Source organism: Temnothorax longispinosus, chromosome 8 (genome assembly GCF_030848805.1).
Source record: "Temnothorax longispinosus isolate EJ_2023e chromosome 8, Tlon_JGU_v1, whole genome shotgun sequence".
Classification (NCBI taxonomy): domain Eukaryota; kingdom Metazoa; phylum Arthropoda; class Insecta; order Hymenoptera; family Formicidae; genus Temnothorax; species Temnothorax longispinosus.
The window spans coordinates 4,378,394-4,391,468 of record NC_092365.1 but is presented as its reverse complement, the minus strand read 5'-3'; the positions used below and the strand labels follow the sequence as shown (position 1 = coordinate 4,391,468).

Sequence of the window (13,075 nt, the reverse complement as noted above, 5' to 3'; positions counted from 1 at the left end):
CTACTTGTTTCAGTAATTCGAAGAACCGCAGTTAATTTAACAAAATTCAGAGAATTAAAAAATGAGATAAATGTACATATATATATATATATATATATATATATATATATATATATAGTTTTTTCGATGGCTTCTCCTCTTTGGGAGGAAAAATAATTTCAGTCAAAGGGAGTTCTCGGATTGACGCAATGGCTTTTCGCGTTGGCATTGCGAACAGTAGGCATAACACTGACACAGATGAGCAATGAAAGCCCGCAGCATCGTGTTTCACAGCCCGTTATCGCACCTATACATCCGTCCGTCTCGTAAACAGCCTCCTCCTCGCGCACGCGATTTACACACAGATACCCGCATACACAGAGATCGCGCGGTGAACGTGCGGATACAGGCCTCTCGCCACATCCGAAAACACTTCCCGCTGAAGGGGGGGATCATCCCCGAAATCCCGTCGCGCAGCCACGAATCGCGGCCCGCGGCGTGTGGGGTTGTCCGCGACTCGTAAAATTGCCGTGGGATGGTTTCGATTCTCGGATTCGAAATAGATAAACGTGCCTCGACTTCCAATCGTTTAACCACCATGGATGGGAAATATTTTTTTCTTTTTCAAAGTGTAATAAGACATTCATGAGACGACAAGATATCACATAATATCTCGGAGATTATTATAGAATTTCAAAACCACGCACACGCATATTATCAATACTAAATTGAGTTAGTTAAATGTAATAAAATCCTGACAGCTGATTTTGAGTAATTTGGATCTGTATGTTATTTGTTGAAGCAATGTTTTATGATTAAAATATTGGGAACTTTTGGGTCAGATATCCGCGGCTCTTGTTCACTCAATTTCAATAACAGATTTTTTTTTTACAAATTCGGGGAACGGTTTTTCCGAGCGTGCTGATCAATTTTTCGCGATGCGAACCGTTTTCAGCTCGACAGAAAGGTCGGCGGGTGCCTCTCTCGCGGGAGAGATTGCCGGCGAATCAGGAGTGGCGGTTAGGGCCGCCAGAAATCTCCGACAGCGGCGGAGCACCCCGCGGCTTTTGACATCGGATATGTATGACATCGTCCCGCCGATATGTTTCGGATTCGGGGCGTCGATGTATCGGATCAAGGGGCGCATCCGTGCGTGATCGAGCCGATCCCTCGGGCTTCTTTTCTCTCCACCCCTCTTCCAGGATATGCATACACACTTTCCTCTATACGAACTTTGACTTAGTATCTCGACTTTGAGCATTACAGTCGGGAATCGGGCTAAACGACTATTTCCGCAACTCCTTTATTCCGCTTGTTAGTTTGTTTGAAGAACAACGGAAGGGAAAATTGCAAAATCGCAAATTCTCCGCGCTGAAGATTCTTAAGCATCTAACAATAGCATGTACTATTGAAGCGTATAATATACTTAAATAAAAATCTATATCCGGAAAATTTCAAGAAGAGAGAATTTAAAATTTAGAAGAATTGTGGGTCATCGATCAATTCTTTTTTACAGCACAGTACAAAAATATACTAAGTATATCTCTCTTTTCTTACTTCCGTTCGAAAGCCACAGAATCATATCGGTTATTCTCGATTCTCGAAATATTTATGACGATGAACGAAGTTGCGAAGCCCGACGGTCGTCGAAAAATATGATTACACCGCGCGACTGTCGGACGATGTATAACTATATTTGCGCACTTCACGTGCGATTTGCTGGGAATAAAAACTCACTTGGCAGGGAGCGTAGTTGTCTTCATATTTTCCAGACTACCCAGGCTGCGTTCGTGACACTCGGCAGCGGCAAACATGGTGAATCTGCAAAAGGGGGGGCGTTAATCTTCGTTTCCTGAGGAAAGTTCAGTAAGAAGTATTCCAATTTTTCACGCTGACGTATATGTATATGACTCCCAGCGTGAGAACTTATAGTTCAAAAACATAACAGCGAGAAATTATTTTGTCTCGGCGGGACACGGGGCCGTTTCCATTACGTGACATTTCATACCGTGTGTTTATTTCATGAGGAATTTTTCAGTTTCCGTAATACGCACGCCAAATGGAAAACCCAAAAAATTCACAACAATCCGTAAAATATTAAGTAATCGATCGACTCTTAAACTATATAATAAATCTCTTACAATTTATTATACATATATCATAACTTATTATCGACACTTTTATTATTTATATCAATGAAAGTCGCAATAAATCATTTCTTAAATGTCACAATGTACATCAACTTCCTTATTGCCTAACTGGTTTGTACAGTGCACGTCTGCTCGTGCAAAATTTTAAACCGTGTCCACCTCGGGGCTAAGCGTTTTTACGTTCGCCGGCTATTTTTCACGCGCGAATAATCCGACACGCGGTTGCCGTATCCAGGATCAGTGTCGAAGCGTTCATAAGTTCGGCTATAGACGTATCTTGAGCATGGGATAGAGGAAAGGGGTAAGAAGGGGTTACGACAGTGGAGTGCGTGCCAGAGAGACATGAACTCTGACGGGGGCGGATGAATAATGGGCCGGCGCTTTGACACCGTGAGCTGCTACGCCTAACTCGAAAGGAACGAGGGGAAGGCGCGAAGCTTGGGAACGGGAGGTGTATGCGCGCAGGTAAAACGGGGGGGGGGGGTGTTCGGCCAATTCTCCTCGCGGTAGAGAACGAAGGACGGATGACAGAGTTGAAGAACGAGAGAAAGAGGATACGATCGTGGTAGTCGGTAAAGGTCTGTGTAAGGGTGAGAGGCCGTCGAGCGCAGGGAAAGAACGTAGAACGAGCCGGCCCGTGATTTATATTCATAACTTTAATACGAACCAACTTGCAGTCACGTCGCCATAACCCGCCACCGCCACCATCGGCCACCATCGCCACCACTGCTGCCCGTGTAATTTATGTATTTCTCCGAGCGCATCGACCATCGAGATTCGCGCAAGTGGATGATGCGAGCCGATTTTGAAGCTTGAAATAAAATCGCACGTTTAATCGCAGCCTGGCGATTTCTTCGCAAAGTGCGCCGATCGATCACGGGTTTGTTAACCAAATTTATTGAAATGTAGTGTTTGAATTGAGTATCAATGAAAATTCAACACAGATTGACACGTAGATGACACAGAAAAAGCTACGAAAGTTTGCAGCGATTAAAGATTCATCGGTTAAAACGAGACAGAGCTATAGTATATACACAGCTTTTCTCATAATGTCTCCTTCGCATTCTTAGCAAACTTAAAATTAAATAAAGTTTATTTCATATAATGTATTTAATACGCTAAATATTTTTTCTTAATTAAAATTCTTCCAAGGAGAATTATTTAATACAATATTTCCCGTTAACGATAAGCAAATATGTTGTGGTAAATATTACGACAAAAAACTTTCCTGTACTAATGCACGAGAAGCAGCATATTTTTAATCGCTACTTAGTCAACATATATTTTCAAAAATATGTCAAAAAAGTTAATTTTGAAAAATAATCAAAAGCAAATAAAATCAAACGAGAGACCTATATATTTACTCGGTTAATATTTCCTTCCGCAAGATACACCGAATTGGCAAGGAATATCGTGCAGGTGACATGGTTTGTCCACCAGCAAATTTGTACGAAGGCAAGATAGAAACAAAGTGAGACGGGATGAGGAGAATGACGAGTATACGCAAGAGCGAGGTCGGACATAAAATCTTTATGCTGGGGAAAGGCTCTCTGCTCAGCCAAGGCTCCAGCCATCCCGTTTAATTACGGATTCTAAAGCTCTTCGCCTACTATCTGGGCGTATTCGGTTATTCCAGTGTTATTGCCAGTTTTACGATTCCCCCTTTCGGCATCGTTGTCGCGAAGGAATCGGGTTTCCGTAAATATCGCTGTTCGATGAGCCCGCGGAAATAATAACGTCGAATTAGCCTCAGAACGCCGAATCACGTATTGTTATCACTCCCCGAACGATAATGAAAACGCGATACAAGATATGGCGAAATAATATTCGTCGGATAGATGAAACATGAATATTAGTTTGGTAATCAAACGCAAAGATAAATATATATAAGCTATAATTAACATAATTATGTTCTGCAATTGTAAGTAAAGAAGTTTCTAGCTGCTCAATCATGTCGTAAAATAAACGTGGGGTAAACCGGACGATCTTAATCAATCGTCGTCGACGCAATTACGGGGATAATTCTAGTACGTGGTAGCTTTCGAGGCGTAACAAGGCCGACAAGAGAGTCGCGCAAGAGTCGGCGGGGGAAGAAATGCTCTCGTTAGTTGGCGGCGCAACGCGCTTAAAGTGCGAAAATGTTTAATTCACTCACTTTATAGCCACAATATGGAATATTCTACTAAACTCCGGCGCTCATTAAGAAGCTGGACAATTTGTACGATCTTAATGACGAGCTGCCGATTCGTAGGACTTAATCCATCCGTTTCTCCTTCCTTCGTTCGCGTATATAGCGCGACGAGGTCCGCCGCCGGCCCATTCGTCCATTTCCCTTTTCTACGTACGATCGCGCGGAGCGACACGCTTCACCATCGGTCTGTCTGACCTAATCCGTCTTTTTCCCCTTCTCTTGGTCGCGCGCGCAGTGGGCCTCGTCGCCGGCCCGCCTGACCTAGTCCGTCCGCATTCTCCTTCGGTGCAGCGCGACGCGACTCATCAGAGTTGAGAACCGCTACCTGGCTTTTAATTAACGCGCAGCTACCCGTCGCCTTTCAGCTCATAATATTGTATGTCCGCGTATCGTCCGCCGGCGTCTCAAGATCTGAAAAGAATTTCACGACGTTACGACCGACGGTGGGGATTTTAGGGGCGTAACGGCCGTTTTACGTCACGCGAAACGAGTCCTGGAAAATTCCGCAGAAATTTATGCCTTCGGCTAGCGAGGGCCATACGCTCGAACAACGGCGCGATATATCTTCTTAATTTATTATTTTTCGACCGTAAGACATTTTTGTCATACTTATCGCAAGATAAGACGTATAATATCTATGCTTCCACGATGATTAATGATAATAAGTGAGAAATCCGTTTCATTAACACCGCGTAGAATTGCGCCGAATATTTCTCGAATTAGCGAGGGGAGTTCTCTTTCATTTTCGCGAAAAGGGGACACGAGAAAGGTCGGGGGCGGACTGCCAGGTGCAGGCACTTAAGATCGCGCCGTGCTACTTAGCGGATACTACGAGAGATCGGCGGCCAAAACTTCCGCTTATTTCCCCGCTATCCTCTTTCTTTCCATCGCGGTTCCATCCTCGTTTTCTCCTGTTCGTTTGGCTCGGATTTTCTTAACCTACCACGGCGCCGCGGCGGAACGCAAATAGGAGAGTGAACTTGACTAAAGTTCAATATACGGTCTGCGGTAAGGAAGGCGAGCCGCGGGGACGAAGACGAACTTTTAAGGTTACAAACTCAGCCGAACTGCCGGTCCGACAGTTTGGATTGATTTTAATATCGACTTTGTTCTCGAACTCGGCTACTACCTCGGTACTTTCGCGTCTTCTTTTCTCCGGCTGTGTGCCTGCTACCCTTCCACTCTTACCACGAGAAAAACAAGAGAGAGAGAGAGAGGGCTGTACCTTATTCCAACCTGCGCTAAGCAGAGACCCCGATACGCTTGTTTGTAGCGAATGAAATACGATAAAACACTATTCGACGTTTCTGATCATCATAAATCGATTTCACTCGGTCAAATAAAGATTGCTTGCAGAACATAAAATTATTCCAAAATTAAAATTAATGAATTACATGAAATACCTTCTGCGTTAAAATTCGACAACTTTAATAACATCGTGCATTAATTATATTTTCTCATTAAGTCTTATTCGCTATTTACTTTAATTATATAAACAAAATAGAAAGGAGATAAGAATCGCTGCCTGCGATATTATTCGAGATGCAGCTTCCACAATTTGCGCGCGCGCGGAGAGAGGAAGTATCCCGGGTTGTTGGGTGGCGGCAGCTCAATTTAATTCGCGGCTTAATCGTTTTATCCGCCTCCGATGTGTTGGGACGGCGAGGTACGCGAGAATTTGCAAAATACTTGGCTCGTCCATTGCGAGCGACAAGGGAATATATACCGCGACGGAGTCATTAGCGTCGGCGAGCGGCCCAAAGTGGCTGTACCGAATTGAAAAGCCGGTCGCGCGCGGCGCACGCCGCGTAATCGCAAGGAAGTTTTGATTAGTTGCGACAGAAATTGACGTTTCCAGCATCCTAGAGCTACGGACAGCTAATTCCGGAAGTTGAAGTCACACAAGTCGGCGCCGGCGTCGCGTTGCTACGGGATTTCGCTTACTTTCGTCTTTGCCCGCCCATCCGCCCATCCATCCGTTCATTCCTCGTTCCCGGGGGAGAGAGGGGTATGCATCGCGTTGTTCTTTAATTCTTCATTCGTTGTATTTTTTTTAAAGCAATTACGATATTGCGGTCGAACACGTAAAATAACAATGATTGTTATTACGCCGACGATAAAACTGACTATTTCGCGACTGTTATCGCAAGCTGTTGCCGCACATTCCCCGTCTTTCTCTCGTCCCCCTCTCCGGGATACTATTCTTCCCATCTCTGTTTTCCGGCTCTCTTTGCCGGCACCGTTAGTTCCTATCCCGCTTCTTTATCTCTCGCAAGCGGAAGCGCGTGTTCGTTCGCATGTGGGATACCCTCGAACCACCCGGATGATTCACGGTCGAGGTTATTGCCGCCCTCCTGCTTAAAATAATGTAAAGACACGAACGGTTATTATGCTATTGAGCTGAGTAAAGCGCGAGATAACATCGATTACGACGTAGCGTGGATACCGTATAGACGCGGTTAATTCCGCGTTACTGCCCACCGCTGTCGCATAAAACCGGTCCATTAAGACCGAGAATTATGAGAGATTGGAGAACCAAAGGCTTCGATAAACATTTACATAAATAAATACACGATACGCCAAACGCGCGAAACGTCACTTTTCGTCCAATCTATGTCCATTGAATTCGCGTTCCTCAAAATTGACGCGCATACATTTTCCATTTTAGCTGCCCGAGACGTACATACATTAAATATCGTGACTCTGCGCCGGTTGATGTTTCATTCTGAACGATCCCTTAAGACGAGTTTGAGATAATACGGGCCGGAGCGGTGGGAGGTGTTACATCGTTGGGAACCGATGTTACCTCGTTGTAAGATAAATTGCTGTTGCAAACTATTTCGGCGTCATTTATGAAGCTATATATGTAAACTGAAGTATTCACGCGCTCGTGTTGCCTTTGAAAGGGGTAACGTCAAACAACGGTCCAGGCACTGACCTCTTCAATTTTTAAACAATCCCCGTGATTGCAGCGACAAAATAATGCGAAAAGGCGAGAGGGGAAAGGGGCCCGTAATATGACGAATATCCAGCTTTAATTGCCACGCTACAATTTTCATTTACCATCGAAGGCTTTTTATTTCAAGATAGTTTTTTCGCGGAAATTCAAATAACATTTTTAAGCGAGTTTATTTCACGCAGTTTTACATTCATCGGGCTAAACCAAATTCGAAATTGTATACGCGCATACTAAATGGAGTTCGCTCGGAGAATTTCATTATCGCGTAAAAAGACGTGTCGTCACAAAGGTGAGGTTGAAATTTTTATTAAATTTTTGGCGACTATTATATTACCCGTTTGCGCAATTCAGACGACAAGAGAGAATTTATAGCGCAGCCGAGTTCAAACGGGTCTTGTTTTAATGCCAGTTAAACTGGTCCCGATGATTAATTATCGTGAAGCAACGGCACTTTTAACAGCTTGTTTCTTTCAACGGCTTAATTCTCCCGCGGATATCCGGAACTCGACGAGTTTCGTGAAAGTTGCAGGGCACGAAGTTGAGGATCGACAGATTTACAGTCTCCAGCTTACATGTCTGGCTAATCAATAGAAACAAACGCGCCAGGGACACCAATGTGTAACAAATTATTAAACAGCTCGCGAAGCGCAATTAACTCGGAACACTTCGCTGCTACTATCGGTGAAGAATAAAATGCTGGGCGTTTGTCAATACTTGTCCAATAAAGTTTCGATTGGCGAGGGGCTAATCGTAGCGACTACGAAGAAAGGGACGAGGACGAGGACGAAGACGACGACGTCGACGACGTGAACGGTGGCTAATATCGCACGAACGAAGTAACGAGTGGCTCCTTTAAGCGTTTCCGTCGCGGATCCGGCATTCGAGGCACGCGCCGCTAACTGGATGTATTCAAATCACAACCGGCGTGCCGGGGAGGCAAGAGAAATAGTTTCCAGCTCCCACCTCCTTCGGTCGCCCTTTTCTCGCAGATCGCAGTCCGTGGACTGTTTAGCCCAGGCAAGCCCCTCCTGGGACCGTCCCGCCTGCCTGGCCACCCTCCTCCTCTCCACCTCCCCGAGCGGAAGGGTGGCGATGGCAGGCGCAGCCAGCGGAAATCTAATAATCGCAAGATCTCGTTTCGCCGAGCGACAATCTCGACGCCGATCGGGCAAACTCGATTTTTACTCCTAATTAAACTCACTCGCGCCACTGTCGCCGCCGCGTGGCTTCGCACAGACTGTCCGTCTTCCCGCGTCTGGCACGCCAAATTACCACGAAGAAACTTGCATACCACCATCCAACCGAGTTGCTCGAGGGGCTGAAGTCTGGCTCGGACAGACTGCGGTTACATCCCTCCGAGTTGCATAATGTCGTTTGCGATTACGTCGTTGTCTCCTAAATCTAGAGGTGTTAACCACGTTTCCTGCGAATAAGACTCGTCAGGGCGCTTTGAAAAATCTGATATCCTTAAATCCACAAACTTAAGAAAAGATCAAGTTTTTTATAACTGTGATATGTATAACATCCCGACAACGCTTTTTTTGCGCGATGTTCTTTTATCCAAAAAAGTTTCTTCATACTTTCCGAAATAGCAAAACGGCACAATTCTCGATGGTTCGCTCCCCTACCACAAATCGCATTCGGCCTGCGAAAGACTTCTGGGTCGGAGCGAAATCGTCTCTAATTCTGGCCTTACTCCCGTTAAGTGCGGGTTCTTGAAATAAATGCTTCTAGCGTGTTCCTTTTTTCCACGATCTCTCTTTAATCTCGACGGGGCAGTAAAGGCGCTCGCGTGCAAGACTGATGCAACGGCGAGACGCGAGAACGAATGAACAACGCGGGATGTAAAATTTTACGAGATAATTAAACCAAATACTCATCGAAAGTACTGCTCGTATCTTCGAAGTTGCGGCGGGTCGGCGGATTCGATCAAGATCTGCGCGATTATGCAATTTGATGGGACACTTCTAAGAAAACGGGATAATCGTGGCCGCAGTTTAACCTGTTCTCCAAGCAAAACGAAGACGTAAGATAAATAGGACGGAAAAGACGCGCGAGAGAAAGACGAGCGGAGAATGAGGGATGAGTTGGGACGAACTTTTTCACGCGCGCACCCTCTCTCCCGTTCCCCTCTCCCTCCCCCCGTTCTCGCACCTACCGGAAGCGGAATCGCATTATTCGCCGTACGTTTCGCTTCCCGTTCTTTTTTCCTCTTCCTTCGTTTTTCTTTGCTGCTTCCTCGCGCGTGCGGCCCCCTCTTAATTCTCCGTTCCTCCTTTTCGTCCTCCTCTCTCGTGTATACGCGGTGCGAGCGCTCGTAATTTACCTCGGGACCACTTTCGCGTCGATACCGATTCAACCAGGGTATTCCCCGACGACACTGTTTTTCTTGACATTTCCCTGCGCCCGACCGCGACGACGACGACGACGGGAAAATGTGGTGCCTGCTTCTCTTCCTGCCAGGTTCTTGCGCACGACGCGCGACGATCGAACGCTATCACCGAGAATTTACGTCACGAAACACGACAGCCGAGAGTTATCAACGACGAAGTTTAGGAACGGTACAATTCCTTTCTGATTTATCCACTTTTAGTATTGCCATCATGAGCAATATATTTTGTAAATTTTTTGCCAATCATATTTCCGTCAATGTAGCTAGTTTGGCAGCAAAATGAACTTTAAACGTTTCGATAGATGGCATCGTATCGCGTATAGTATTGGATAAAGATAAAAATATCCTCTTCTTTCTCTCCTTCTTGCTTCGATGAGAAAAGAATTTTGATTCGTGGATTAATCCTTCGATCGTCATTCCACTTCGCCGAGGACTTTATTTAAGTTCGCAAGTGATCAATTCCAAGAGGAATTTCCGTACGCGATCTTATTAAACGATACGAAGAAAATGCATCAAGCTCGAAGTATATGTAATCCCACATAACGCCACGTTAACATGCAACGGCGCAACTCGGGTCGCCCGGTCCGCGCGACCGTGTAAACTAATATTCTACAAAACATTCCGCGCCGAGGTAAACCTATCTCAAATAATGCGACGTAATACACACCGGTGCCCCGATTAGGCAAATTATGCATCCTAATGGGTTAATGGTAATTAGAGCACCGCGACGCCTCCGCCCGTTTGCCTCGTCATTCCCTCGTCATCCACCGTTGGTCATCTCGGGTCGCTGCCTCATTCAGCCGCGCCTGATCCGCGCTTCCGGCCGACACTTACGGATCATTAATAAAAACGCGGGCGACACACCGCGCGCGTTCCCGCCGCGCCGCGGGCGTACCGACAGGGCGGGAAGCATGAATGTGAAGAGAGCGCGAAATGCAAATCCAAGATCGGAGTGTGCGAGCCGAGCCGAGCTGAGCCGAGCTGAGCTGAGCCGTGAAGAGGCGTGGAGAGAGCGCCGGTGGTGTCGCATTTGCATATAGAAATCTTGAGGGAACAAATTTTTCTTAAAGTACTTGCCTCACGTGCCCTCTCATCCCTCTCTCCTCCGCCCTCTTATCCTCCTCTCGTGCCGTCCCGACACCACCTCGTCCTTCTTCTCCGATTTGCATACAAGATTGCGCATGATGCTCTTCACGGTACGGCACGTTTCTCCTAACTCTTCCCTTTACCCTCTACCCTGAGAACCCCCCTGCCGTTTCTCGCGTCTTTCTAACGCGGCGCACTCTTCCCCGAAAAGGAATGACCGGAGAGATATCGGGCAACGTGACGAGGATTTTTAAATTGGCGTTGATTAGGCGGCCACTTCATCTTTCGTTTCCCCGGCGAGATAAAAGATGAATCGCGATTTACCGTATCGATTGTTCGATAAACGGGGCAATGACAAGATTGAAAAAAATAGCACTTTAATCGAATCGATAAAGAACCATAATTGTTTCATTCCGAATCGGGTTCTGTTTAGATTCAGAGCGAAAACGTTTAGAATTCTATTGAAAAAAATATAGGTATATGATCGAAAGATAACTGATCCTAAACGCATAGAATCATGGGAACGTCGCGTTGCCGCACGAGCGGACAAATCGATTTGCTTTAATAAACACGGAGTATTTCGTTTAAAAGAAGCGTTTGTAAAACGGAACGTGACAAGACTGTTGATGGATAGTCCTGGAAAGTGCTGAGAGAGAGAGAGAGAGAGAAAGAGAGAGAGAGAGAGAGAGAGAGAGAGAGAGAGAGAGAGAGAGAGAGAGAGAGAGAATACGACGTCAATATCTTAATTCAGATATCCGCGTTTAGCTCTCCTATGGTTCTTCGAGTCGACCTTAAATAGATATCGCTCTGGAGTCCCTATAGAGGCTAGAGATCAGGAGCTGCATACGAAATCCGATATTTTGAAATCTACGCCATCCCTCTCTCCTTATACACTACCGTTGCCCGCCTTCCGTACGGTATGGTAAGCCGATGTAACATTGGTTACCGGTTAGCCCGCCGAAGCTTCTAGGGATTAGATTTGATTATCGCGCGGCCGGAATTAGTCCTACAGCAACAGACAACCTGCAAACTATAACCACTCGACCATGCTCGAGCAGTCTACCTCTCTGTTCCTCCTCCTCCCACGCTCGCGCGTCTCGTCTCTCTCTCTCTCTCTCTCTCTCTCTCTCTCTCTCTCTCTCTCTCTCTCTCTCTCTCTCGCTATGTCGATGAAACAATCGGACAGATTTACGATTTCGAGCGAAAGGAAAGTGACAATCCCACTTGCCGCGGAAAAGGACAGCGCTACCCCCATCGACGGATCAATTTACATGCGATTGATAATTGATGTTTCCTTTACGCGTGTCACGGTTTACGAGGCTGCGGCCGGTCCCTTTGGATATTGATCACTCGGTATGGCATGCGCCCGAAACTCACTGCTCATTTCTATTTCGGACGCCGGCCGCATCCGACGCATCACCATATAATGTATCATTGCCCGTGCTATCGTGACGAACCTGCGTTATATTATCATTTTGTACATCCGCCATACGCCTCTAAATCCTTCGCGAAAATATTCCTTATCCTCGGTCTCGAATTAATTCGAATACAAACGTCGGATCGATCGGTCGCGATCAAAGCTTCCTTTCTCTGCACGTTTCGCGCAGAAAGATCGTCCGGGAAGACGTTTCCACGTTTCGTCTCTAGTAAACTCTATCTCTCCATTTCCGTGTCTACGAATTCTCTCGGTGGAAACCGGTGCGCGCAAGAGTGAGAGAGAGAGAGAGAGGAAGAAGGAGAAAAAAAAGAGAGAAAGTCAGTTTGAAATCCTATCAGCGTCAGACCGCCGGTGGATAAAACGTTTACCGAAACACCAGGCAGCCCGCGACATCGAGTCCCCAAACATTAAATCAGACACGTAACATCGCCATGGGATTCGATACGACGTTCGCCTTTCGCTTGAATTCGCTCGATCGGGACGGAATCAAGCCGATCCGCTGCAGAAACGCGGAACGACATAACGCGAACGTTTGCTGTCTCTACGTGCGCTCGAGCGTCGTGCAGCCGAATTTCGCTTGCGATCGTTTTCAATATTGCGAACGTTCCATCTACTTACTATCCCGTATCGGCATATCGAAAATAAACCCTGCAATTAGTTGAGCGTATCACGCGTGACGTCACCAACTAAAGCGCATTATCGTAGATGATGTTGACTACAGACAATGCGTTCATTTGTCATGCGTTCGATAAATCCAAATGCCGGGCGTTTATGCGAACTAAATTTTACTGCATTGTCATGTACAATTATCGCATCGTCACGTCGACATACATTATCTCATTTGTATGGCGTAATAGCGCGCACCGGTTTGGATATTCGT

At 46.1% G+C, this 13,075-nt stretch overlaps 1 protein-coding gene and 1 long non-coding RNA gene across 3 annotated transcripts in view; one reads left to right on the top strand and one right to left on the bottom strand.

Moving 5' to 3' along the window:
• The window catches only part of Scgdelta (sarcoglycan delta), a 238,950-nt gene that overhangs the window by 145,131 nt on the left and 80,744 nt on the right, over positions 1-13,075 (top strand). The gene's annotated exons all lie outside the window — the stretch shown is intronic.
• Positions 1-13,075, bottom strand: part of LOC139817578 (uncharacterized) — a 185,019-nt gene that overhangs the window by 93,588 nt on the left and 78,356 nt on the right. The window contains exon 5 of the long non-coding RNA XR_011733274.1: positions 1,717-1,800. This is a non-coding gene — a long non-coding RNA (uncharacterized lncRNA). The remainder of the gene's footprint in view (positions 1-1,716; positions 1,801-13,075) is intronic.